The sequence below is a fragment of the Corvus brachyrhynchos genome, unplaced genomic scaffold (genome assembly GCF_000691975.1).
Source record: "Corvus brachyrhynchos isolate BGI_N302 unplaced genomic scaffold, ASM69197v1 scaffold101, whole genome shotgun sequence".
NCBI lineage: Eukaryota > Metazoa > Chordata > Aves > Passeriformes > Corvidae > Corvus > Corvus brachyrhynchos.
Window position 1 is genome coordinate 7,986,350 of NW_008237239.1, and position 13,179 is coordinate 7,999,528.

The 13,179-nt window shown below is 42.1% G+C and overlaps 1 long non-coding RNA gene across 2 annotated transcripts in view; it reads left to right on the forward strand.

The window, feature by feature from the left end:
* Positions 1-13,179, forward strand: part of LOC108445577 — a 115,539-nt gene extending 102,360 nt beyond the window's left edge. For both annotated transcript variants that reach the window (XR_001860479.1, XR_001860478.1), the window contains one exon: positions 4,499-13,179. This is a non-coding gene — a long non-coding RNA (uncharacterized LOC108445577). The remainder of the gene's footprint in view (positions 1-4,498) is intronic.

Sequence of the window (13,179 nt, forward strand, 5' to 3'; positions counted from 1 at the left end):
CGCCCCCGGTGTGCGGGGGGGGGGCGGGAGCCAGCCCTGCCAGGGCAGCAGGTCTCCCTGCCTCCTGAAGGGCATTTACTGTGGAGAACTTGGCAGCCCCCAAAACATTGGCATTGCTGTGGATGGACACATTGTATCGCGGAGAAGTGATAGTACTTTGATCATTCCTTTTTGCTGTCTTTTCACAGTGGTATTTCAGGTTGCTGAACTGCAGGCTGTGCCCTGTGTCTGTATTTACTGAAGCATTTCTGTATTTACCGGTGCACTTCAGGTGCTGTAGGGAACAGACACACTCCCTCCTCCCCATCTTTCTACTAGCCTCCTCATGCACATCTTGCAAGCTTTGCATAAGCAAGAGCCACAGCTGAAGCAGCTTGGGGCTGCCCCCACCAGCAGGAGTGTCCCATCCCTTTCTGTTCCCTCTTGCTGTCTCTCATCTCTTTCAGTGTTTAGTCACTTTTTGGTGTCAGCAGCTTTCTCTCAGTGCAGAAGTGAGCTGGGTACTTGGAGGTTTGATTCACTCACTGTACATACACACCCCGGGGTCCTTTCAGAGAGGTGTTTCTAATCCCCTTTCCATGAGGGTGTGTTTGCCCCACTGCTGCCCACCGTGCCCCCTGGCACCTCGCTGCCTCTGGGGTTTTCTGCTGTGTGTCTTAATAAGCAAGTACAAGTCACAAGGTAAGATAAATCTCTTCATCTTCTTTTGTTACATCTGTAATAGCCTTTGAGTCGTGTCAAAACAACTCTGGGCTCACTTATCTGCATTCAGGAAATTCTTCTTTACCAATGTACGCTTTAGACTGTGTAAAAATGAGGCAATTTCTTTTAAATAGTAACTGTCAGTGAGAACTTTGAGACACAAAAGATGCAATCCTGCTTACGTGGAGGGTCAAAGAGCATAGCTTGATAGGTTCTGAAATACTTTTGCAGCTGGAGTTCCAAAATATACCTGAGCTATTTACCGTGCCCCTTCAACTAATTGTTTCTATTCAGATCATTTTCCTTTTCAGTTTAAAAGTAGTGATATGTTGAACCTCACCAGGATAACTGAGATTCAGCTGGCTACCTTTCTTTTTTGAAAATAGTCATTCACTCTGCCTATGATATGGCAATGGGAGAATGTCAGATCAGACATGCTGTTTCACACTGTTTTCCACCACTGCCCCATGGGGATGCTTGGTCCTTTGTGCATATACTCCTTTTTTTTTTTTCATTTAGGTAAGCTTCATTGCGTCTTATTATTATTGAAAGTTAGAGAAGAGATTAAAGACTGATTACAAGGATATGGTGTGCCATGGGAAAAGCCTAGTTATAAAAAAAGCTTTGTTTAGAGTCAACTGCTCCATGTTCTGAAAAAGCTACTGCAGACAGCCCTGTTGTTTTTATTGATCTTATAGATTCAGTACTAGGGCATTTAAATTTTGGCTTTGCTTTGGATACTGGCATATTTTATTTGAATTTGCTCAAAATTCAACAGATTAAAGTGATCTGACAGCTTTTTGAATGTTGGCCTAGAAAAAGAAATAGCAGTTTCTCATATAAGGTGAGACAGCTGTCTCCAGGAGAAGAGTTATCACTCCACATTGTCACCAGATTTCCCAATGCCCAGAAACTCTGGTCAGGTAGAAAGTCTCTGCCAGGGCAGCCTGGCAGGTGGCATTGGGTCCAGCATCCTGCTCTGCAGGCACTTCTCTTCCTGCTGGGACGGTGCTTCCCTCTGGGGCTTGGATCATTTCAGATCAAGCACATCCTGAAGATCAGCTGGGAATCCAATCCCCAACTCCCTACGCCATGTACCTCACTTTCCAAATCTTTACTGCAGTGGCATTTTCTGTATTTTAAACTGAAATGTTTCAAAACTGTGATATTCCCAAGGATATAGAATAGTGCTGTAGCTGCTATTATGTATTAAAAGGTTAAGAAGCCCATGAAAACATATAGCTATGTGGAAATTAATGATGCTTATCTCTTGTAAACTACTGCTGTGTATGTACCTATCCACTCATAATGTTTTAAAATATACATAGCAGAGTGCAGATAGTGATAACACATTTGATTTTATCTGCTACAAATATATATATATTTGTGTGTCAGACAAATAACTTCTCCTTCTACCCTCTGTATTGATAGAATCCATAGAGGATTTAATCCATCCGAGTGTGCTTCTCCATGTTATTCATCTCAACTGTGCACTCAGAAAATTCAAATATTTAAATTGGTTGAAAGTCAGAATATTAATGGCTGTTCTTAGAAATTCAGTAACAGTTACATTTTCCCAGTTGATGGATACTGTCACAAATGGCTACCGCAGGAGTGTAGGTAGTCAATTACTCTGTAACATTTAGGGTTTTAGCCCAAATATATGAAGACTTTTCCTAGTGTGTGTGAAGAGAAACACTGGAGCACTCTCAGATCCTGATTGCTGTAGGAGTGTTACCAATCCTAGCTGATAAAGCTTGGAGCAGCTGTTGACAAGCAGTGTTGTGTATGACCTAGGTGCTAGGTCTGGGAGAGTTCAGGTTACCCCCTCCGGAGGACACAGGATTTGGGGTAGATGAACGTTGTTTAGTCTTAAAATATCAGTCCTGATATTTTAAGAATGAGAGGACTGCCAAGGAGAAATACAGTTTCTCTCCAAAGGTGCAGGTTTTTAATTAGAAAGACAGAAAAATAAGCATAAAATTTGCAAAGAGAATTCAGCAGGCAAGGAAATAAGCCCTGTTACACTGCAACTAGCCAGCTCCTCTTAGTGCAAAGACAGAACACGTGCTTCATTTAAAACCTGTTTTTAAATACACCCCTAATTATGAAATCATTACCCAAGACCTGCATGATAAGGAAAGAAGAATTATTATATTAACCTGGGGTCCTCAGTGCACTCAGAGGCATCACAAAGCAGCTCTCCTGCAGTCAAAGCCTGCGCACTCCCTCTTTTCTCTCATCCAGTGAGTCACTTCTTCCTTTTAATCTCCTATTAAAATCCTTTCTATCCTCTTCAGTTTATGACTCTGTTGCTGCAAGGTGGTTTGTGGCACTCGGTATGGCTAATCCTTGGGATCGCATCGTATTGAGAACAGAATAATTGAAAACAGCTTGAAGCAGTTGTAGTTAGGCACACAAATCAATGACAGATAATCATTTAAGCACAAACTGAAACAGACATTTACATGGAAAATAATCATGGCCTTGGAGTTACACCCTGTTCTTGCCATGCAAAATCTTTCATGGATTTGGCAGAGTACCCATTGGACACTAAATCCCTTTGCCAGTGTGCCCATTCCCTTGAGACAGCCCTGGCAAATCCCTGCTGGAAACCTGAGCTCAGCTGTAAAGAGGTTTGTGTGAAAGGCTATCCACCTTTGGGTGAAATAAAACTGACCTGCCCCCCAGGCAGTGTGAGAGTCATGGTCTGAGATGAGCAGTCTGGAGCACTATAAAGCCACAAAGCCAGAGGAGTGCATGGGCTTGCATCTCCCCTTTTGGAGTTCTGCTCCCATCCCAAGGCCCCACCAAGGGAGGGAGGGGTCATGCTCAGGTGCGCTGTTCTGTGTATGGAAGTGCAATGATAATGAAGAAAAACTCCTACAGTGGAATGTTTCCTGGCTTGGTAGTGCAGATGGAAGCACATATTTCCCTGTCATTTTCCAGTGACAATCATATTCGTACCAGCTGGTTAAAATGTTTTAATAAATGATTACCTGATGAGAACACTTTCTCATGGCTATGGTGCTGGAGTTTGCTCATTTTTGCCGCATCCAAATAACTATTCAAATTAAAAAGCAGGAAAAAAACACCACCATTTAAGTTCTTAGAATCTTTAGAAAGGCACTTGGAAACTTAAGTCCCAGCTCACCTAAAGAGCTCTAATTTGAAGAAAATATGTTGGGGATGTCCTATGCTGTCTGTTGTTTGTCCTGGGGGGCTGGAAGAGCTGGGCCTCCATCCCTGTCTGGGGGTCCATTCTATAGCCAGATGAATGAGTGAGCACTGTTATGTGTGTGGCTCCCATAGCTCTGAATTTCTCTGGGTGAATTTCTCTACAGAGATATGAAGTAAATCCAGAGTGAATTTTCCCCTCTGCTTCTGTGTGAGGCTGGGAGTTCCAGCTGGCCCAGCAGCCCCCAGCTCCTTCACTGCTCTCCTGGCTGCAGTGCCTCTGCCAGGAGCTGGCCACTCTGCTGCTGATATGATGCACGCACAGAAACCAGCCCAAAAGGGCTCGTCTAGGAAGTTCTGGTTATTCACATCTGCTTATAAGTAGGCAAGTGGGAGTTTTATCCTATTATTTAACCTTTTGCTTTGCAAACATCAACACCTGCACCAGAGAAGTTTCAAAAGTTTAGTTGTCAATTTTTCTTCCACTTTACAGGACTCTGGTGAAAGGGTATTATTTATCAAACTAAGCATATATTACAATCTTTGCAAAATGGTAAAGATCAAAGACTACCTTGCATCAAGCAGAATTACAGTGCCATAACATTTTTTCTTGTTACAGCTGATATCAATCACGGCATGACAGCAAGCCACAGAGAAGGTTTTTCAGTCGGTATCGCTGACACTCTACAACATCTGAAATACGGCAGCCAGCAAGCATGTGCTCTGAGTGTGAAAGGGAGAGACCAACAGCATAAGTGAGTGCCTTCGGTATCGGTGCCATTAAGTATGGCCATTTGACAGCAAAATGCATGCACACGACTTTAATTCTGCCTGCGGCTGGTGCATCCTCATAAGGGAAGAGATAAAAGCCTCCATGAGAGGAGAGGGCTTGATTTCAAGTGACAGTGGTGACATTTTCAGCAATGACCCCCGAGTGTGGCAGAGTCTGCTGTATGATACTCCTGCCCCAAAGGCATGTGCAATATCCTCCTCTCTCTGGGAAGAGGTGGGAATTTGGATGAGTGGCCAGGGCTGCCCAGCACTGGGTGGTGAGGCACCGACCCAGCGGAGCCCTGAGCAGTGTCTGGCTCTGCGCATGGTGCCACTGCCAGCATGAGTGCCTACAGCTTTCCGCACTAGCCGTGAGCCAGTTACTTTCTTCCCACAATCATATCTCATTCCTCGCAATCATATCTTTGTTTAGTTTAGGCTTGAGAGTCTTTTCACTGTGGCCAAAGACAGCCCAAGGAAAGGAATGAGATTTCTCTTGCTCCTCCCCAGGAACCCTGTCAGGCTGGCAAGTTTTACAGTTCCAGCATTTGAAGGACTGTATGCATTGTGTCCCCCAGGCTTATCTCCCAGAGCATCTGGTGGAGAACAGAAAGAAGAGGGGAATTATATGAGATCTGTTTGCATACATATCCCTTCCATCTCTCCTCTTCACAACAAGAGCCAGCCCCATGTATTTCTCCTTGCAATACACATGAGTCCACAGCAGCATCTTTCCATGCTGTGCTCACAGGCTGTGCTTCTGCCAAGTGCCACCTGAGCTCCCAGCCCATGGAGGCCCCCCCAGGCCCTGCAGCAGAAGCCTGCAGCAGTGGGACACACTGAGGTGCATCCTGCTGTGAGCCAGCACCAGCAGGAGCAGCAGGGACCAGCCTGTGGTGCCGGCACACCGCTGCACGCAGGTGGGAGCCGGGAGCTCCAGGCAGAGGGAGGCTGTAGTTGTATCGAGCAGTATTGATTCTGGCAGTGACTGGAGCACTTTGGTATCTGTATCAGGGTTATATTAACATTATGATTTCATAAAATGTAACTTCTCTTCAAATGGTCTTGCAACTGTTTCTCAGGCACTTCAATCTCTTTGCAATTTCAACATTGCAAAGAGAAGAAGAAACAAAGCAAATTCTGTTGGGAAAGTGCAAGGTTCAACAAATTTAAACCTCTTGCATTTTCAGGATTCTTCTGCTATTTGAATAGAAAACTGCATGGTTTTAGACAAAGTGCTCATCTTCAATTTTTCAGTCTCTCCTTTTCCTTCATTGCTGAGAACCACACAATGTACTTCCCTGCCTGTTACTAAAATGCTTCTAAAAATTTGAAGAATTATTTGAAAAAGGGCATTCCTATTCCTTATGCATAAAACATGCATGCATATTCATATAAAACATTTAGAAAAATTTGTACCAGTTATAATTAGCATGTTTTGTGCATCTATTTTCTTTGCTATTAAATAACAAATTTGTGGTAACCATAGTAACTGGAACATCACATGATACTGGTGCTATTTTGGGGATAACATAAGTACCTTTCTTAAAGAAGCATTCTCACCTCTAAGCTATGAATTTTAATAATTTTCATGATAAAGTATTTGTTGAGTAGATTGTATTCATCCCTCACTCTAATGTTGATTTAACGTGGAATGCACCACCTTGTATTGCAGTGCCTATGACCACTTAAAAGCTGTGATGAGTCCTCTTGTTTTGCAAAAAGGCGAGCGACTTAAGAAAGGCAATAGAGAAGCTATGTGCATTGAGGGGAAAAGTACAATAAAATGAAGGATTTCTCTTATTGTTTCTGGAGAAGGAGCTCACGTTGGTCATGTGCCTCTTCATGCTTGAATGGAGGAAAGCAGAAGGTGCTTTAATCCTGGACTGGTATAGCTCCTACTGGAATAAGCCAGAGGTGTTGCATAAGCTGTACTGGACGATGGGAGAGGTCCTAGGGAAGTTCACTCGGGAAGAGACCATTTGGGCCACCAAAGCCAGTTCCCTCCTGCTGCAGTCAAGTGTGTTTTTCTACTGAATATGTGCCGTACACCACATCTCAGAGCCTTACAGCTAATGAGATAAAGACCAAGAGATCAAATGCCACAACAGTAACGAGCCATTAAAAGAGATTAGATGGCAACAAGGTCCGTATCCACATGCTAGGGTAGGGATTCTCTTAAATGAAATTTGCTGAAGTGTCATATTACAGATAAGAGCAAAATGCCTGAAGAATCCCTGCCAATGTTGTGATGAATTGAAAAATGGAAAAACATGGAAGAAATTCCCTTCAGTCTCTGAAATTGGTAATTCAGTTAATTGTGAGAATGCAGGTAAGATGAACCAAACAGGCACCGATGAGAAATGAATACTATTAAAAATATGCTGCCCACACTGATGTTCTAATGAAAAATGCTGGTTGACATGATTAATTGCTTTATCACGAAAGTGTCTGTAGAGATGAAACCCACCCTGAGCTGTCAGGATGGTGTTATCCATCTCCCAGAGCAGAGGTAATGAGGGGTCATTCACCCTGGGTGGCTCAGGCCGGTGATTTGGGTTAATACACACACCAAAGAGGCCATTAGGCTGGGGAATTACTTTGCCTGAGTCTGCCTGCCAGGGTGGAGTTTGGAGCAAAGGAATTTTACCAGAAGGTGAAGAAAGGTGCTGGGGTTGAAGAGTGGAGCCATGAATTGGAACTGTAAGGAGATGCAGGAGTACATACAAAAAATAGGGCATTGCAGGGCCTGCCAGGGCTGTGATGGAACAGGGCCCCAGTGCCCAGGAGAGCATCTGGGGCTGCAGGGTGGAGCCTCTGGTGTAGCTCACCAAACTGCAGGCTAGCGTGGGGCAAGTTGCAAGTCGTAAAAGTTAATGAGAATTTAGGGTTTATAAGCTCACGTGGGCCAAATCTTGCAAATCTGAGCCAGACTGGAGGTATTAGCCTGTGTAAAGATTCACAAAGTAATGCTTTACTTCTGACTCCACTCTGTTCTGCCTGCCTTCAGTTTTTCTCCATTCAGGTATATCATTGGAAATTTTTTTTTAATTTCATCCTTAATTACTACTGACTACTGTTTTATCGAAAGCTTTGTAAAAGAAAGTTTGAGTCTTCTTTATTTTAAAAAATAGGGATTTTTTTTTTCATTGATAATTACAAATGGTCCACTTCAGCCTTTTGGAAATTACGGATTTTGTTTCAAAAAGTGCTACAGCAAACAGATTGAAAAAGAAATGAAAGCAAACATTTAGATATCTCAAAAAATGGAGAGTTTTGATTACCCTCAACTAACCCTTAATTGTTTTCTATCTTAGCTTGTCCCCCAAGATAAATAATGCAAGATGGAGAGATACTTTTTCACCCCTCTCTTGCTAAGTATCTGGGGACCTGCAGTGCTTTTTTGAGCAGGTTGTGCAGTGTAGTGGCTGTCTCAGAGAAGAGGCTCCCTGCTCCTCTCCATGCTCATTCCATGTGTCGTGTTATTGACCCTTTGGGACTGGACCTGCTTCGTTCTCTCTCGCTGTAGCTCTTGCTGTGCCATGCTATTCTCTGCCCTCTGCCTGTCCTCTCCACCAGTGTCTGGGGCATCTCCTCCCTTTGCCTGTGCTCTGGATAGGGACTGGTCCTTGGCTTGGCTAGGGAACTCAGTCTCCCCTCATTCCAGCATCTTCCATTCTTGTTTGCTTCCAAATGCCTACTTCTTAAGAAAAAGTCTTGGGAAAAGGTCTAACAAGGCAGCAGTGTGGGGTTTCAGCTGAACACATATGCTTGCAGGAGCCCTGAGGGGTGAAGCAAAAGTAAACCCATTAGAGGCAAAAAGGGAAAGTTGCACAATATGCTTTTTTTCCTTTTCTTGATCCATTCTGTAAAACGGGAACTTCCCATTCTACTTTCTGTTTGGAGGGGCAGCAACACAAAGAAAAAGATTTGGAAGATGCTGGCAAGTGATAAAATACAAAGATATTCTTTTTCTTATATAGTAAATGAATGGCTTTCTGCCTTGCCTTTTGTTAAAGCTCTTAATCCAGCTTGTAAATAGGCACTTTCCCTTTGGACTGACTGTTTAGATATGAGACTTAGGGCTGATCTGAAGTACTAGGATCAGAAAATAGGAGAGATATATCAAAGAGAATGATACATAGGCTCACACTACTGAACTTTCTCTTGCAGCACTTCTCGTATACTGTATGTAAATGTTCACAAGTACAAAGTGTGCTTCATTTTACTGCAGACCTAAGCTAAGACATGGGCTCTGAGAAGCCTGGCTGTTTGATCCCCGGGGGGCAGCCCACCTGCCTCAGGGCAAAGCACAGATTCTCTGCCATAAAGCAGAACACGAGAGGTAATTTTGTTGCGTGGCCTGATTTAGGCTTACAAAATGCTGGAAGAGCTCTGCATTTAAGGATGCTGGAAGTGGAGATTCATGCTCTCGGATCTCAGAAATGGCAACAGGAAGCCTGACCAAGCAAAAAAGCCAGCAAAACAGGGACTTGGGACCAAGAGAACTCTTAATCAAAAACCAGATTATCTTCAAAGAAAAGCTGTATTTCACATTCATGAAAAAACTTTTTACCCTACTTTTTAAGCTACACAAACTTTTGCAATGAAGCGATAGTGTTTCTGGCTGTTTCTTTGGGGCTGTTCCATGGCTTTCTGTGAGTAAGGCTGTGGCAAGGCATTGTTCTTCTTGGATTTGGAAGCCTTCCAATTCATATTCAGCTGCTGTGGAAAAGATCCTAAAAAATTCGCAGACTTGTCGTGTTTCCAAAGACACTTCTGACCCAGGCAATGTATTCTAAAATCCTTAATAATTTTCTGCTTACTGAAAATCTTCACTGACTGAATAGGAATTTTTCCCAAGTCAGATATTAAAGTAGAGAAGGGATTTCTAGTGTGGTTCTTAAAGATTAACATATATATATGTATATAAGCACAGTGAGAGTATAAATATCAAACATGATGCATATATTTTTTTTCTAAATTTAGAATTAATAAATTAATCACTTGCTTTCCATTTTGCATTTAGGAGCATTTAGATGCTGTTTGATGCTATTTATATTTTCCAGGAAACCTCTTTGTAAGAACAATTATTTTAATAGGTGCTACTAGGACTGTATTTTGGATGACACTTAAAGCCATATAAAGAGGTAAACCCCCAACCAGCACCACCAAGGGAATTTGAAATAGATGCTCAGACTAGAGAGCTGCAAAAACAAACTTATTTTGTTCCATTTCTTTTATTAAACTTTTGAAAACTTTGTGAAACTTTGCAGACCAATAATTAGACCCAAGGAAAAAAAAAAGTACATAAACAAAATCTCTGCTGTGCTGCTTATATCTGCTTTATACATTAGCAGAAGTAAAGATCAATATTTGTGAAAGTAGTGTCCTGAGCAGATTTTCTTCCCCATTGAAAATACTGTGTGAGTAAATGGGAAACCTTTAGAAGAGGCAGTGCAGGATCTGCCCTGTGTCCCCAGTCTGAGGCTGTCAGGACAGAGCTGGTTGCTTGTAACACTGCCAGCTCTTCCAGTGAACAGTATGAACAATAGACTGACATCCATGACCGTGCTCTCTTTTGCTTTAAAATAGTCTTTATCCCCATTGTATACTCTTCTAAACTGTATGGGTAAGTTCTTCTGATCTGCTACTGGCTTTTGTTTTCTTTTCAATGTAAACCTGTTATCTGTCAAAACCACAAGTTACATTAAGAGCATTTTAAATGGTTTGCAGTATTTTGTATATAATAAATTACAGCTGAAAGCTGTAAAAAGTTTGCTTTGAATTCTTCCCTAAGATATCTTTTTAAATACCAGTAGAAGGGAAGTTTTAATTCTGTGCTTTAAGCAGTATAACCACTTGAATATCCCCTGTTTCAAATACAAAGCCATAGTATTTAAAACATTAAAATAAATCCTTTCTTTGACTTCAGGATCAGTATGACTGTTAATAAAAGGTGTGTCCTTCATTGCCTGTTTTAACATGACACTGAAAAGCTTTCATTTCAATTGAATTAAATCTCAACTAAGTTAACTAATAAACAGGAATATCAGGTGATGGCACGGCACCACCCAAGTTGCTAATGCAAAATGATGAGTGAGCACTGAAAGGTCAGTCCTGGAACTGGGGCCTGCAGATGCAACCTGATTTTCATATTGATTGTGTTTTCCAGTGGGCTTCAGGTCAGGTGCTGAGACCTTGGGGCTTGCTCTGTCTGCAGCTGTCTCACTGTTTTCTTTGCTTACCTTGAACAAGTTCTGCAATATTTCTGTACTGCTTCTCTAAGGATAAAATAGGTCTAAGGTTTATCAGTGTTGCAAAGGCATCAATGTCTCGGAAAAGGTCTTAGGTGTTCCCTATGAGGAAGATGTTACGCACAATAAAAGATTTACTCTGTGTGTGTATGTACATATATATATATATATATACATATATATAATCTCAAGAGTTAATGTTTCTCTGCAGGATATTTATTTTTACCTGTTATTCAATCCATTGTGAATTAATGTGCTTTTTTTTTTTTATTATTACAAAATGGGTTTACAACCAGGAAAAGAGAAGATACAGGTACCTGTTCAGAGAGAGGAGCAACACAGAACTGTATATGTTATACCAAGAGCATTTGTTGATACATAACGGATCAATATGCAACTGCATAATAAAGTTGAGAGATGAGATTAAACGTTCAAATAGATATACTAATTAGAAGGGACATGTACATCCATGTATAGAGAACCTGACGGTGAGAAAATGACAGAGATTCAGCACTACAGTGAATTATAAATGTCAAATTACAAGGATGCATGTAAAAAAAGCTTGTAACTGTTAGGAACTAGACTCTGTATTCATGTGAAAGCTGTTGCCTTTATCGTCTTCTTAGATCCCTCTAAGGTGTTCTGTCATTCACTGTCAAATTTTCTACGTAAGATAGGAAGACGTATGTCACACAAGTGTCCAAAACTGCTCCTCTGCCTTTGTCAGGACACACCAATATATTTTGAGGGGTTTGTAAGCAGAAAGAATATTAAGCAGGAGATCTGCTTAAGTATTAGCAGTCAGTTACAGAATTTTTTCCCCTTGGATGTGACACATGATCTAACACATGATGCCCAAAATGTATAGGGGAAAAGGGAAGCAGCAATGTGTGTTCGGATGGCTGTGGACTCAATAGGCTGTTATAGAGCCATAGTATGCACAATAAAAAGGGATGCTGACTAAATTTTGATGTGCAGGAGCATGTCTTTAATTTGCAAGGTATTTTTTTTAATTAAAAGGTAAATAGCATTTATAATTCTTCTCACAGACCGAGAGCAGAAATAACACCTACAGAGCTCTCAAGACACCTGAAGAACTTCTTTGATGCGTCTGATCAATGGGCTAGGTACATTTAAATGAAAACTGTTGACTACTTTGTTAGGTGATATTTTTGTTTTTACACAAGATTGGTTATTGCTTCTAAAAATTCCTAAACATCATTTGCAAGACATTAGTTGCATGAAACGTAAGATACTCAGCCATGAAAGTGTGGTGAAAATCCCTCCCCAAGTATAATTGACTTGGCAAGACAACATTTACCATGGTGCAAATGACTTGCATTAAGCCAGGACTTCACATGAATATGAAGGCACAAAAGCTGTCTGCACAAGCTGTGTTCAGACCCTTCTGCATACAGGGCACACAGAAGTGCTGCAGAGCAATAGCAACTTCTGAAGGTTCCTTTTCTTCACTATATCCTCTTCTTCAGCACAAGCCTCCAAGCTTGCAGAGCATATAGTTCATTGCCTCTAAGGTCTTTGAGACTCCACCCCCTGTTACAGGTTTTGGGCAGTTGTAGTTCCTTCAGCAGAGCCCATCCTCCACCCAGGGTGCTCCTCACTCCCCTCATGCTGAGGTGAGTCCATGGCTGTGCCCACGGCAGAAGCTCTCCAAAGGTTTCATGTATTTTTGAAACAGTGCAGCTGAAGCCCAGACAGGAATCAAATGGGAAGGCAGGACCAGCTCAGTAGTGAGTGTTGTGCATGGCCATGTCACCCTACTCACCTACACGGCCGCACCCTGAAACCTGAGTGTCTTCTGCCGGCTGCTCAGCAGCACTCACCAGACAGAGCTGCTGTGGAAGGAATCTGTCCAGCTCTGAGAGACAGCTGCCTCTCTTGGCAGTGGTCTTTAGGGACAGCATCTCCAGGTCAGCTTTTCCAGTGGGGAGCCCAGAAGCTCACATTTTGTTAGGTTGTTTTGAAGTGAGTAGAATGGCTGGGAATAGATGCAGGCTGCTGACACCAATCTCTCTAATATGCTAAAGCTGGATCATGTTCTGCTCAGAGGGTCTGATGGTATCAGCCTCCAGAGAATCAGTGTCTGACACTCCCAGTCTGTTGTTCATATTGGTTTGGTCTCAGCTGAGCTGTTTCTAACAACAAAGAACATATCTGAGAGAGTTACAATTTGCTGTAATCATATTTTTCCAGTTTTTCTCTGTGATAATTACTCCCATAAATATCATCACTTCACCTCAGCTCAAGAGAG